The sequence below is a fragment of the Panthera tigris genome, chromosome C1 (assembly GCF_018350195.1).
Source record: "Panthera tigris isolate Pti1 chromosome C1, P.tigris_Pti1_mat1.1, whole genome shotgun sequence".
NCBI classification, from domain to species: Eukaryota; Metazoa; Chordata; class Mammalia; order Carnivora; family Felidae; genus Panthera; species Panthera tigris.
In genome coordinates, this window is record NC_056667.1 from 8,420,061 (window position 1) to 8,431,754 (window position 11,694).

At 54.9% G+C, this 11,694-nt stretch overlaps 1 long non-coding RNA gene across 2 annotated transcripts; it reads left to right on the top strand.

Moving 5' to 3' along the window:
• The first annotated feature begins 8,399 nt into the window (after positions 1–8,399).
• On the top strand, positions 8,400–10,807 carry LOC122241129. Of its 2 annotated transcripts, XR_006221111.1 has the most exons (4): positions 8,400–8,838; positions 9,233–9,323; positions 9,399–9,594; positions 10,030–10,807. It is a non-coding gene; the product is annotated as an uncharacterized LOC122241129 (long non-coding RNA). The 2 variants fall into 2 exon arrangements; XR_006221112.1 differs by lacking the exon at positions 9,399–9,594 and having other exon boundaries at positions 8,401–8,838; positions 9,233–9,355.
• Positions 10,808–11,694: the final 887 nt, after the last annotated feature.

The window sequence follows — 11,694 nt, forward strand, 5'->3', positions numbered from 1 at the left end:
CACAGATATTTGATGTTGGATGATATTAAGGAAATAGAGTTTATTTCTTGTGTGATAATAGCATTGGGGTTAGGTTCTGGTAAAGAGTCTTTTTATCTTTTAGAGATAATGCTAAAATATCTACAGATTAAATGACAATATGCCTGAGTTCTGCTTCACAAAAACCTTCACACACACACACACACACACACACACACACACACAAAGTAGGGCTATAAATAAAACAAGACTGATTGGTCATGAATTAATAATCACTAGATCTGGGTGATGGATAGAGGGGAGGATCATTGTTTTCTCTCCTGTTGTATCTGTTTGTAGAGGGAAAAAAAATAACAACAAACAGATGAAAACAGGATTCAGGGTGAGAACTTTCTACGCAGAGGTTATCAGCCATCATGAATGTCGTGGGGCTGGGATGAATGTGGCCAGTTCAAGGGTAGGCAAGGAGGCCAGTGCAGCTGGAACACAGTGGATTATGAGTAGGAGCGTCAGATGAGCACAGTGGGGCCTGACCCTCAAAGCCCTGGGTCCTTGTGGCCTTCACCTTGACCCCCAAGCAGAAGCTGTTAGAGACCTGTGGGCAGCAGTGGGGTAGAATCTTTTGATTAACAGCACGTAGCCTCCCCACACGATGGGATATTACTTAGCCATAAACGGGAATGGAAAACTCAATCAGGCTACAACTCTGAGCCCATTCTAGAGGAAAGAAATCAGGCACAAAAGGCTACCTGTTGTAGGATTCCAATGATGTGAAATACCCAGAATAGGCAAATCAATAGAGACGGAGAGCAGATCCGTGGCTGTCCAGGGCTAGGGGAAGGGAGAATAGGGATTGACTGCTAATCGGTTACAGGATTTCTTTCTGGGGGATGGAATGTTCTGGAATTAGTCGTAATGGTTTGCACCACATAGCGACTATACTAAAACCACTAAAGTATACACTTTTAAATGGTGGTTTTTATGTTATAGGAATTATATATGTTTTTGAAACCCCAAAAGGAGACAAGATCCTTTTGGCTGCTCTGGAGAGTAAGCAAGACCAGCCATGGCAATGGGAAGGTCCCACTACTCGTACCTCCAGTGGGCTGACTGGTGAGGAGAGAAAGGGGGATAGGGCAACTCCTAGGTTTGGGCCTGAGCATGCCACCATGGGTGGAGATGCCACTATCCAGCAAGATGAGGAAGACTGGGGTCCAGGGAGTGGCAGGTTATTCCTTAGGTTCTAGGTGCTTAGGGTTGGTCATTAGTACTTCTGCCCACATGGTCCCAGCCCTTCTCTTCCAGGCCTCCAGGTGTGGGGCGGGGCCACACGACCAGCTCAGGCCAATGGGGTGTACCCTGAAGTGGAGAACCTTCCAGAACTTGGTGCCAAGGTGCTCAGTACATTCAAGAGGGTGGCTGCTTCACCAACCTGGGCTCTGGAGTGAGATGACACGAGAGCAAAGCCCCAGCGAGCCCACGATGGATGTTTAGCGAGTGAGAAACACACCCTTTGTTGTTGTAACCCACTGACAGGTTGGGGCCATTATTACCACGGCACAACCTAACCCACTCTGACCCATGTGATCCTTGGAGACATTCAGCCGGTTTTCTCCCCGGCCTCGCCCCGCCCCACCCCCCAGTGCAGGGCACACTGAGCACCGAGCTTCCACAGGGATAGGTTTTCTTCAAGCCGACCACGTGATTGTCTAGCCTGGAGCCTTCCATGCCCAAGCAGCTCAGGACCAGGTACGTACGAGGGACCCCAAGGTGTTTGCGGTACACAACCAAATGGTGGAACCAGAGCAGAGGGGGTGGTAGGGGTTGAAATCGGGGGGGGGGAGATAAAGCAGTTTAAATAAATTAAGGAGAAGTAAGCAACAGTGCTTGACCGAGTCTAAATTGAATGTAACCAGCTGTCACTGAATGTGTGAAATCCTTGACAATGGTGACTGCAGCCAGTCCAGGTGGGGGGACAGCAGGACAGACCAGCAAGGCCTCCCGGAGGGAGTGGCGACTTCATCCTGAGTGTTTCAGGAAAGAAGCCTGACCTGGTGGATGGGGGGGGGGGGTGCAGCAGCATGGGGGTGGCTCCCCCCTCTCCAGGAGAACTGCCCAGCTTCCAGCTTCTCTGGGGTCTTCACGGCCCCAACAGGCACCCCTTAGGAAGGTGAATCAGTTATTCTAGCTCTACCCGTCTTCATCTCTGGGGTAAGGCCTTGTCTCTAGAAGACCCCTGTTACAAGGCACCGCTCTTACCAAGAGGGACAGAGGGTTGACACTAAGATTAGCCTCCCACCCCCCTCATCAGAGCAGAGAGCCCAGGGCCCCGGAGAGCTTGGGGTGACGGGGCACCACCGTGAGGGCCTGCCACCAAGACCAGACCTACAACTTTGCCTCCAGCCGGAGCCCCACTGGCTTCCTTGGCATCAGCCGCTCCGCATTCTGCCATCGCCCCTGCTACCCCAACGGCCGCCGTTTGAGGTCAGTCACACACAGGCCAAGGCCACTTCTCCTGAACCCTCTGCATGACCCACGCTGCTTCTGGAAAATCAGCAGGGTCCCTGCTCTGAATGCAGGGGGGGGAGGCCCGGGCCCAGCTGCTGGGCCTTTACCATCAGTGTTTGTCGCCTCGGCAGCCTGGGAGGCTTTGCCAGCTCTCAGGAAAGATCGGACCCCAGCCCAAGGCTCTGACCTACACGTGGAAATTGCTGCCATGAGAAAATCCCAGCCCCGTCACTTCCTAGCGGCAGGCCTCAGATGGATGGCTTCACAGAAGCTCCAGTCCGGAGCTGGCTGATTAGACACTGGCAGAGCCGGGGTTCAAATCCCAGCTCCACCATGACTAAGTGATTGACCTTGGGGAAATTGCTGAAATTCCCTATGCTTCCGTTCCCCACCTATGAGATAGGGTTAGTCATAATACTCATCCTTCAGCATCCCCCGCCTGAAGGAAGTGGTGAATACATACTGGTGAAATTAATACAGGAATGAAAACTGGTATGCCTGTCAGGGGCCTTTAGTCACAAGGAACCAAAGCCCAACCCAAGCTAGTTTGTGGGGAAATGGTACTTAGCAGCTCCAGTACCTAAAAAGTCCAGGTATGGTAGAGCTGGCTTCAGACACAGCTGGATCCAGGGGCTAAACAATGTCCTTCAACCTCATGGGCTCATGGATCTCTCTCTCTCTCTCTCTCTCTCTCTCTCTCTCTCTCTCTCTCTCTCTCCTGCACACAGCTCCCTCCACATAACAGGGGAGAGCAAGGCTCCAGCTGACATGGGCTTTAGGGGAAGGAGAGAATGCAAAACCCTAGGGAGGAAATCTGACTGGCCCAGCCAGGATCTCATGGGCTCTCACTAAGCAGAAAGGGGTCCGGTGATGAAGAGCTCCCCACAGCCAAATGGAGTGGCCAGGGGGACGTTCTCCCAAAGGAGGGGGCTCTGCCAGCAGAAGAAGAGGGCACAGTCATGCTGAGCAGAGACAGTATGGACACATCGGCGTCTCCCAGTAGGTGACTGGGCAGCTGGCCAAGGCAGGGCTGTAGCCTGCGGCCACCGGGAAGGAAAGGCTGTGGGAAGGGGATAAAAGGGAGAGAGAAGGGAGGAGAGGAGGGAGAAAGGAGGAGAGAGGAAAGGAAGCAGAAGGGAGAGAAGGGAAGGGAGAGTGCCTGGACCACACAGGGCTCCATCTGAGCTCAGCACCTGTACAAACCCCCAAAACACCCTGCTTGCCTGAGGCCAGCCCCACCCCGCCCCAACCCCCTTGCTACAAGGTCATCCCACACCCCTGACCATGGTGCTTGGTTGCGAACAAACCAGGTCTGAGCCCATCTATTCGTGTTACCCCTCTGGCCAGTCAGCCAAAGACGTTCGCTGGAATTCTGGGCGGACATCTCCCTCCTGGTGTGCAGGGAGGCGTAGCTGGAAGTGTGAAGTCCATTTGCTGCCATGAAGGAAGCCGTCCTCCAGTCGAAACCCACACCGGCAATGGAAGAGAGGGGAGCAATGGGAAATAATCGGACGATCGATGACCACTGAGCGGCTGAGTCCAGCAGCGGGGCGAGCTTACCACTGGGCCCCAGAGGCATGAGCTGATACACCCGCTCGCTGGTTCAAGCCACTTTGAGCTGAGTTCTTCTGTCAGGTTCACGCAAGGGCAGCAGAAAAAGCTGAGGGAACTGGAGACCAGCCACCGTCCTCTCCATGAGCATCTGTCTGTCCTGCCTGATGCCAAAGAGGGGGCCGATGACTAAAGGGGGGTATGTATCAGTCGGGGTTCTCCAGAGAAACAGAACAAACGGGAGATGTAGAGAGAGGGAGAGACTTATTTAAGGAATTGGCTCATATGATTAAGGAGGCTGGCAAATCCAAAATCTGCAGGATGGGCCAGCAGGCTGGAGACCCAGAGGAGAGCCCATGCTGAAGTTCAAGTCCCCGGGTCTCTGCTGCAGAATTCCTCCTTGTTGGAAGGAGATCAGTCTTTTGTCCTATGGAGACCTTCGACTGGCTGGATGAGACCCACCCACATTACGGAAGGCAGACTGCTTTACTCAAAATCCACAATAACGTTTGACCACATATCTGGACACTGTAGCCATGCCAAATTGACACATAAAGTCAGCCATCATAGGGTCCCCGGATGCATCTTGTTCCGCCCCCTCAGATGAAGAAACAGAAGTCCAGAGAGGCCCACGGGGCTGTCCTAGGTCACACAGCAGTGTAACAGCAGTGCCTGGCTGCCTCCATCCTGACTCTCAGGCCAGTGCTCTCTGGACAGTCCCCTCACTCCTGCTGTGGCTCCTAGGAGCCCAAGGACCAGCTGAGAGCAGGAACCACAGACAGGCTACCCACACTGCCAGCCCAATACACCTGAGCAATCAGCCTTCGAGAAGAAATGGTGGCTGGTGGGGTATTTGCATACCCTTAACATGCTGTTCCGTAAAGTTCAAAATATACAGAAATTCCCCAGATCTTCCTTTTCCCCTATAGCCTTGGAATTTCCAACTGAATTCCTTGGGAAGGACCCAGAAAGCGTTGGTTCTTCTGGGTGGGTCACCTACCCCCTGACCCCCACCCTGGTGCTGCACCAGCCAGGAGGTCAGATTCAACTGACTGAGGTTTTCCTTCACATGGCGAATGCGCCATTGCCCACGTGGGAGCTGACATTTTTTATTTTAACAGTCACGTATTCACTTTTATGTTGCTTTGAATTTATGACTAGGGATGCTGGTTTCCCATTTATGGAGGTGATATAAAGTTTCCCTTTAAACTAAATTTAAGTTTTTTAAAAGTGAGTCAGTGGAAATAAAAATAGTAAGTAAATAATAGAACAGGCAGTGTGTCGATATGGCCAAAACAGAGCTGAAATAACCGAGGTTGTAGGGATGCTGGAGTGACCGAAATACCTCCTGCCGCCATGTCAACCCACCTCCACTTGGCCTGTCCCCAGTGGAGGTGAGGGCCGAGGGGACACAGTTGCACGAGTTGGGAAGAAGTGTTCACTCCCCTGCCTGTGCCTGGCCTTGACATCCTGACCCGGGCACCACGGCGTATCCAGTCCCCTTGCCTGGAATCCCAGGACACCAAGAGTCCCGGCACCAAGTTCTGGGGACTCAATACCTACCAAAGGAACATCCCACCAATTTCCTCTCCTGCCTCCCGGAAGGGGACTTGTGTTTTCTCACCTAGACCACCCACCAGCACGGAAATAAGCCATTACTCCATACATAAAAGCCTGCAAGGTAATTAATATCGCAGCCATTTAACTCAGCTGTAATACCCTCACCGTTAATAAGCTAGCTTAGAGCTCTGCTTGAAATTAATAACTTGCAAATGACCCAAGAGCCCTGGTTTCCTACCTTCTTTTTTAAACCAAAAAAAAAAACCAAAAAAAAAAAAAACACACCAGAATTTAAATAGAAAAGCAATTTTCATTTATGAGCCAGTACCATTATTCATAACTGGAGAATTGTAAGGAGTAAAAGCCTTTTCCACTTAATTAGAATCCTGAGCACCACAGGAAGGAGGGGGAGGCCACGTCTAGCACAGGGCGTAAGGAGGCAAGAGGTACAAATCGAAAGGAAGAAAGTCCCTCCTATGTCTACACAGCTGGATGAGGAGCAGGACCCCCCCCCCCCCACTCCCCTGGTGCATCTACTGCAGTGAAAAGTCCAGCACCAGCAGCCGCACGGGGGGCTGACGCTGGCAGGGGAGAAATGCGCGAAGACGCCCGCGTGTCAATCCGTGTCCTCAAGACGCAAGCGATAAAGTCTAATCTTAAAGTACAAGGGAAGCGGAAGGGAGAGAGCAGAGGCCAGATGAGAGGCTGGGGAGGAGGGAGGAGGGAGGATTGGAGGCAGGAGGAAGGAAAGGGGGAGAGACAACCATCCGTCCTTCCTCCCGCATGGAGGACCCAGCCCCGAGGCTCACTACCCCACCCCGCGAACCAGGTGCTTGGCAGGTGCGCTCTGGGAGGAGCCTCACTGTCACCCGCAAGCTTCACAAGACAACCCCTACCTGTGTCCCAGTGAGGAGAGGGGACGCAGAGCAGGCAAGGTCCTGTTAGGGGCGGAGCCAGGGAGGGGCGGAGCTAGAGAGCCAACTCAAGTCTCTGACTGCAAGCCGGGGGCAGCTTCCCAGGCCACCAGCCAGCTCTGCCCTCAGCCTTTCTTCACCTTGATCAACTCACTGAGGACTCACTTTCGTGAAGTAGATACTGTCCTCCTCCTTTCAGAAGTGAGGAAACTGAGGCATGGGGCGGTCAGGCCACAAAGTCACGTGGTCGGCCTGCGGCCCCGCCCCCCGGAGGCCTGCTCGTAACCATGAGGAACACTGCCTTCAGCTCTGGGGTCTATGCTTTTAGGCCCCTCCCCGTCACAGTAGCGACAGGGAATCCCAGAGTCATCCTGTGGCTTCTCTCACGCTGCGCATCGGAGGCATTTTTCCTCCTTACCCCAGCGGCCCCCTCGCCAGCTCTTGCTGCCTACACCGGCCCCCCTGGACTGACTTACGGGGACTCAGTTGCCCCCTGGCTCCCGCAAGCCGAGCGCCTCCTCCCTGCCACCACCCTCCCACCACCACCCCCCCCCCCAGTGTGGCCCCCTCCCCAGCTGAGCCCTCTCCGAGGGCTGGACTAGATTCAGAATGTCCAAGCTCTAAAGATCTGACAAGCCACCTCCTCCACTGCCACGCCCATTCTACAGGTGGGGAGACCGAGGCCCCAAAAAGGATGCCCTGACTTGGCCAAGGTCACGTGCCCCCTCCCTCCCCAGTGGCCTCCTGGGGTGTCCCCAAGTTGCACCCTCTCTCCCCCTCCTCCCCAGGTCCCATCCTGTCCCCAAGCACTGGCAGGATCTCCAGGAAGAGCTCTCCGCTCCCAGATGCTCCACCAGCTGGCAGGCCTGGGTCCCCTTATGGGCCACCTACCACGTGTGGATGCAAAAGCGTCACCACCAGGAGCCTTATGTTGGAGTCTGGACTCAGCAGCGACGGCCGCCTCCAGTTGTGTGTGTGATGTACCCCGTTAGCTCTCAGGCGAGCAAAGGCAAGCAGTGCCCCAAACAGGAATAAGCTCGTTGTCCCCTTTGAGGAACCAGACTTTTTAGGCAGTGGCTCCCAAATGTCAGGTAAACAACCAACTACATCAGAATCACTTCTCCAAAATACAGTCCCCTGGGTCTCACTCCCAGGACAGTGCCATCTGGCAGGTCTGGGGAGGGCCCAGGGATCTGTATCTGAAAAGCCCCCGGTCCCACCAGCTAATTCTGGCAAGGAGGCTTGGAACCACTACTCAGAGCACTTTACTCACAGAGGGTCAAACTTGGGGGCATCTTAAGGCCCCTCTAGCCCAGGGGCACCTGGGTGGCTCAGTCAGTCGGTTGAGAGTTTGACTTAGGCTCAGATCACGATCTCACGTTTCATGGGTTTGAGCCCTGCTCCGTGCTGACAGCAGAGAGCCCACTTAAGATCTTCTGTCCCCCTCTCCCTCTCTCTCTCTGCTCCTCCCCCTCAAGTGTGCACTCTCGCTCTCTCTCTCTCTCTCTCTCTCTCTCAAAAATAAACGTTAAAAAAAAAGATAAAAGGACCCTCTAGCCCAGCCCACCCATTGTACGGTTGGGAAAACTGAGGCTTATGGGGCTTGTCCTGGGTCACGATGGTGCTATTACTCAGAGCCAAGTGTCCTGGCTCCCAGACCGGGGTGCTTGCCCTTCTGTGAAGCCATCTTGGGGGACAAGGGGAAAGGGCTTCTAGCCCTGGACCGTAGGCCATGCTCGGCACAGAGCAAGATTTTCATGGAGAATTATTGGATGGGAATGAAGAGTATTGACCTGGGGACACGGCCTGTTTCTGACCATCTCTCCCTGTTCCGTGAGGTCCTGAGGGAGCTGAGTCACAATGCTCTGTGAGACACATCTCTCTCCCTCTCTCCCTCCCTCCGTCCCTCTCTCCATCTCTCTGTCTCTCACGCACACACACACAATGTCGGTGGGTGGGCAGGTGACAGGGCCGGGCTGCCCAGAGTTCTTATCCCTCTGACCACTATACCCTCTCTTCTTGGGATCTGTGAGGAACAAACTATATTTTCAACAGCAGTTGTCTCCTGATCTATGGGTCTCACCACACCTAATTACAATAAAACTATACCGTAAAACACCCTCTGAACCTCAGCTTCCCCGGCGGGAATCAGATACGATACTGCTTCAAAAAGCCTGGAAACCACAGGGGACTCAGATCTTCAAAGAGAGAAGGCACACATCCGAAGCCAAAGTCGGTCCTTTGAGGACACCACCGTCGGAAGGCCTCCTCGTGACACCTCTTTGGAGTGGCGGAGGCCAGAATGACCACCCCTGTCTCCAGATAGGTAAAACGAGGCACAGCGAGGCAAATGACACATGCTGGCTGTCCAAAGATCCGGGACTGGAAATCAGGAGATGGGAGGAAGCGTAGCCCCGGCCGGTTGGGGTCAGCCAGGGAGAGTGTGTCGGGGGAGGCGGAACAGGAGGTGAAGGGGACCATTGCCAGACGCACGTGCACGTGCCCTCACACGCGCTCACACCCTCTCCTTCCGCCAGCACTGGCGGAATTGAGAACGCAAGCAGCGTGGGGAACCGGCCAGACAATTACCCCATCACTCCCGCTCCTAATTCTCCCTCCCCGTCCTTGGACACGTTTGAGACTCTCTTGAAGGTTCACAATCAGACCCCTTCTCCAACGGGCCTTTCTGCGCCTCACCGCGTGACTTCCCCTCTCCCCAGGCTCTTCGGCAGCCCGCCTCTCGGCCCAGCGAAGCCTGACAAATCCTGCCTACAAACGCGCGTGTCTCAGGCTCGGAATAGCCCTCCCCAAGTAAGAGAAAAACCCTCACGAGGTGATGCCAGGTAAGTCGCAGCGACAACCCCAGCGTGTCTGCTTTCTCCCCAGGTCCCAGGCGTTCCTCGTCTGGGATAGCCATTCGGGACGCGGCCACGGCCAGCCAGGGAAGCCCGGTGCTCCAAAGAGCCCCCAACAACCAGATCACAATGATTGGACTCCGCCACCCTCCCATCTGGAGTGTGCTGGGGGTCGGGGAAGGAAGACATCTGGTCTCCTGTGCAGAGAGAGAATAACAACGCTCATGGTAATTGGCAATGCAAGTAATTGCCACTTACTACATGCCAGGCACTATTCTAAGCCCTTTGCATTCATTAGCTCGCTCAGCCCTCGCACCAGCTCCACGAGACATGTTCCTGTGCCCCTTTTCCAGGTGGGGACTGAGACCCTCTGACCACCCAAGATTAGCGCCCCCTAACATGGCAGTGGTCCTTGGAGCCGGGCAATGGCCGGGACATGCCCACTTCAGTTTGCCGTGGTCCCCGCCGCCCCCTAGTCTATTATATCCTGTCTGTCTGGCCCGTTGAGTTCCCTCACTTCACCCCTGCAAGTGTCTGAGTTTTCAACCCCTATACCAGGCTGCCTCCTCCCCTGTATTTTCCTCCACCCGCTCCGGCTCTTAAGGAATCAGGATCTGGAGCCTACAGGCCTGCCAAAAGCCGTACCCTTCCCCTTCCTTCAGGCCGGCCCTTCCAGGAAGTCTTCCTGTTTTAACCATCAACTCTGCAAATGTCTGAACCTAAAGGATTCTGGGAGGCCGACCTGGGCTTCACCCATCGGGTGCAGATAAGAGCCCGAGGCCCGGAGAGACGTGAAATGCTGCTGCCCCCTCGCGCAGTCAGGAAGCCTTGCGATCCAAGGTCCCCGCTCCGGTTTGGCATGGAGGATGGGGGGCGGAGGGGGTTGGATCGGGCTGGGGTCGTTCTCATGCTCATTTTACTGGGGCAAGGTTGCAGGGTGTCTCAGTGCCATATACGAGGCTGCTGTCTCTTCCAGGGTTTTCCTGGCCACAAGCTTGTCCTCTCATTCCTCCTGAGTCTTCTGTCGGTCCCTGAGCTCTGGGACCGGGTCCGGGCCCTCCCCCTGCCCTCTTGCCTTCACCGGGCACAGCCTCCGGAACTCCCACTGACTCTCCTGACCCGATATGTGGGTCCATCATTCTGCCTCCATTGCACACCCACCCCAGCTACACTCTCCTTCTGGGCTGAGGGGAGGCCTGATCCTGCCCCTAACTTCCCAGCTGACAAAGGAGTATCACAGAGAAGCTAAATGTGACCCAAGGTCACAGCCACTCCTGCGGAGTTGGGACCAGCTCTGGACCCCTGACTGCTGTTTATGATTCCTCCTCCGCAGAAGCCAACAAGGGACTTTGTGACATCACTGTGACCCTTCCCCTGTCTTGAACCTCCCCCCTGGAGACCCTGACCACTTGGAAGACATCCCATTTTCTGGAGTGGGCAGTGGAGACTTACTCCCCCCCCCCACCCCCAAGATGATCATTTTCTCAGAACCTTTGATGTACAGGCCCTGGCAGCTCCCCAAGCTCACACTGCCTGGTCTTTCCCACGACCCCACCTATCTCTGGATACCCCCAGGCCTGTCTGTACAGCTGTGCAGGTTGTGCACTGCTCCCCCAGCACAGCCCCATGCTGCAGTCCTAATTGTCACTCACTAGGCATCGCCATGCGTCCTACGCGACGCGGCTGCCAACTACAGGAAGTGCTACAGCAGCAGACCAGAGAGCCTCCCCTCTCCTCCACTGCATCCCCCCCCCCCGACACACACACACCCCTGCCCCAGCCCAGCCACTAAACTCCCTCAAGCAACCAGGGATGGACCTCCAGGACTGACAGGAAAGGTCCCCCAAGCGGGGGAAATCTTGCTCGGCCGTAATTAAACTCCGTCACTGCACAGGCTGCAGACAAAAGGGAGCCCGTAATGGGATTAGAATTGTCATAAATTAAAATCATAAATTCAATAAACGCCTTATCGGCCTCCCTCTGGAAGTGGCTGGCCCACGGCGGCTGGCTTTGATTGGCATAATGGAGGGGCCATGGGAAGATGGGTCTCTGCAACCAGGCAGGCTGCAGGCAGGGGGGACTCTGGCCAGCTAGGGGGTCCTTTCCCAGAGAACGCTCCCACAAGGACAAACCACGACAGTCGATAGTGCTCCTCATCCCCCCCAGGATTTAATCCCGCCTAGCTGTTCACCAACTTCCTGCCTTAGAATGGGTCGTCACACAGGTCTGCCACCCATGTGGGCACCCATTAAATGGCCTTGGGCTGCAAATGTGCGGTGTGGTAGAAGGACATACGTTGACAAAGCAAAGTTCTGGGTTTGAATCCC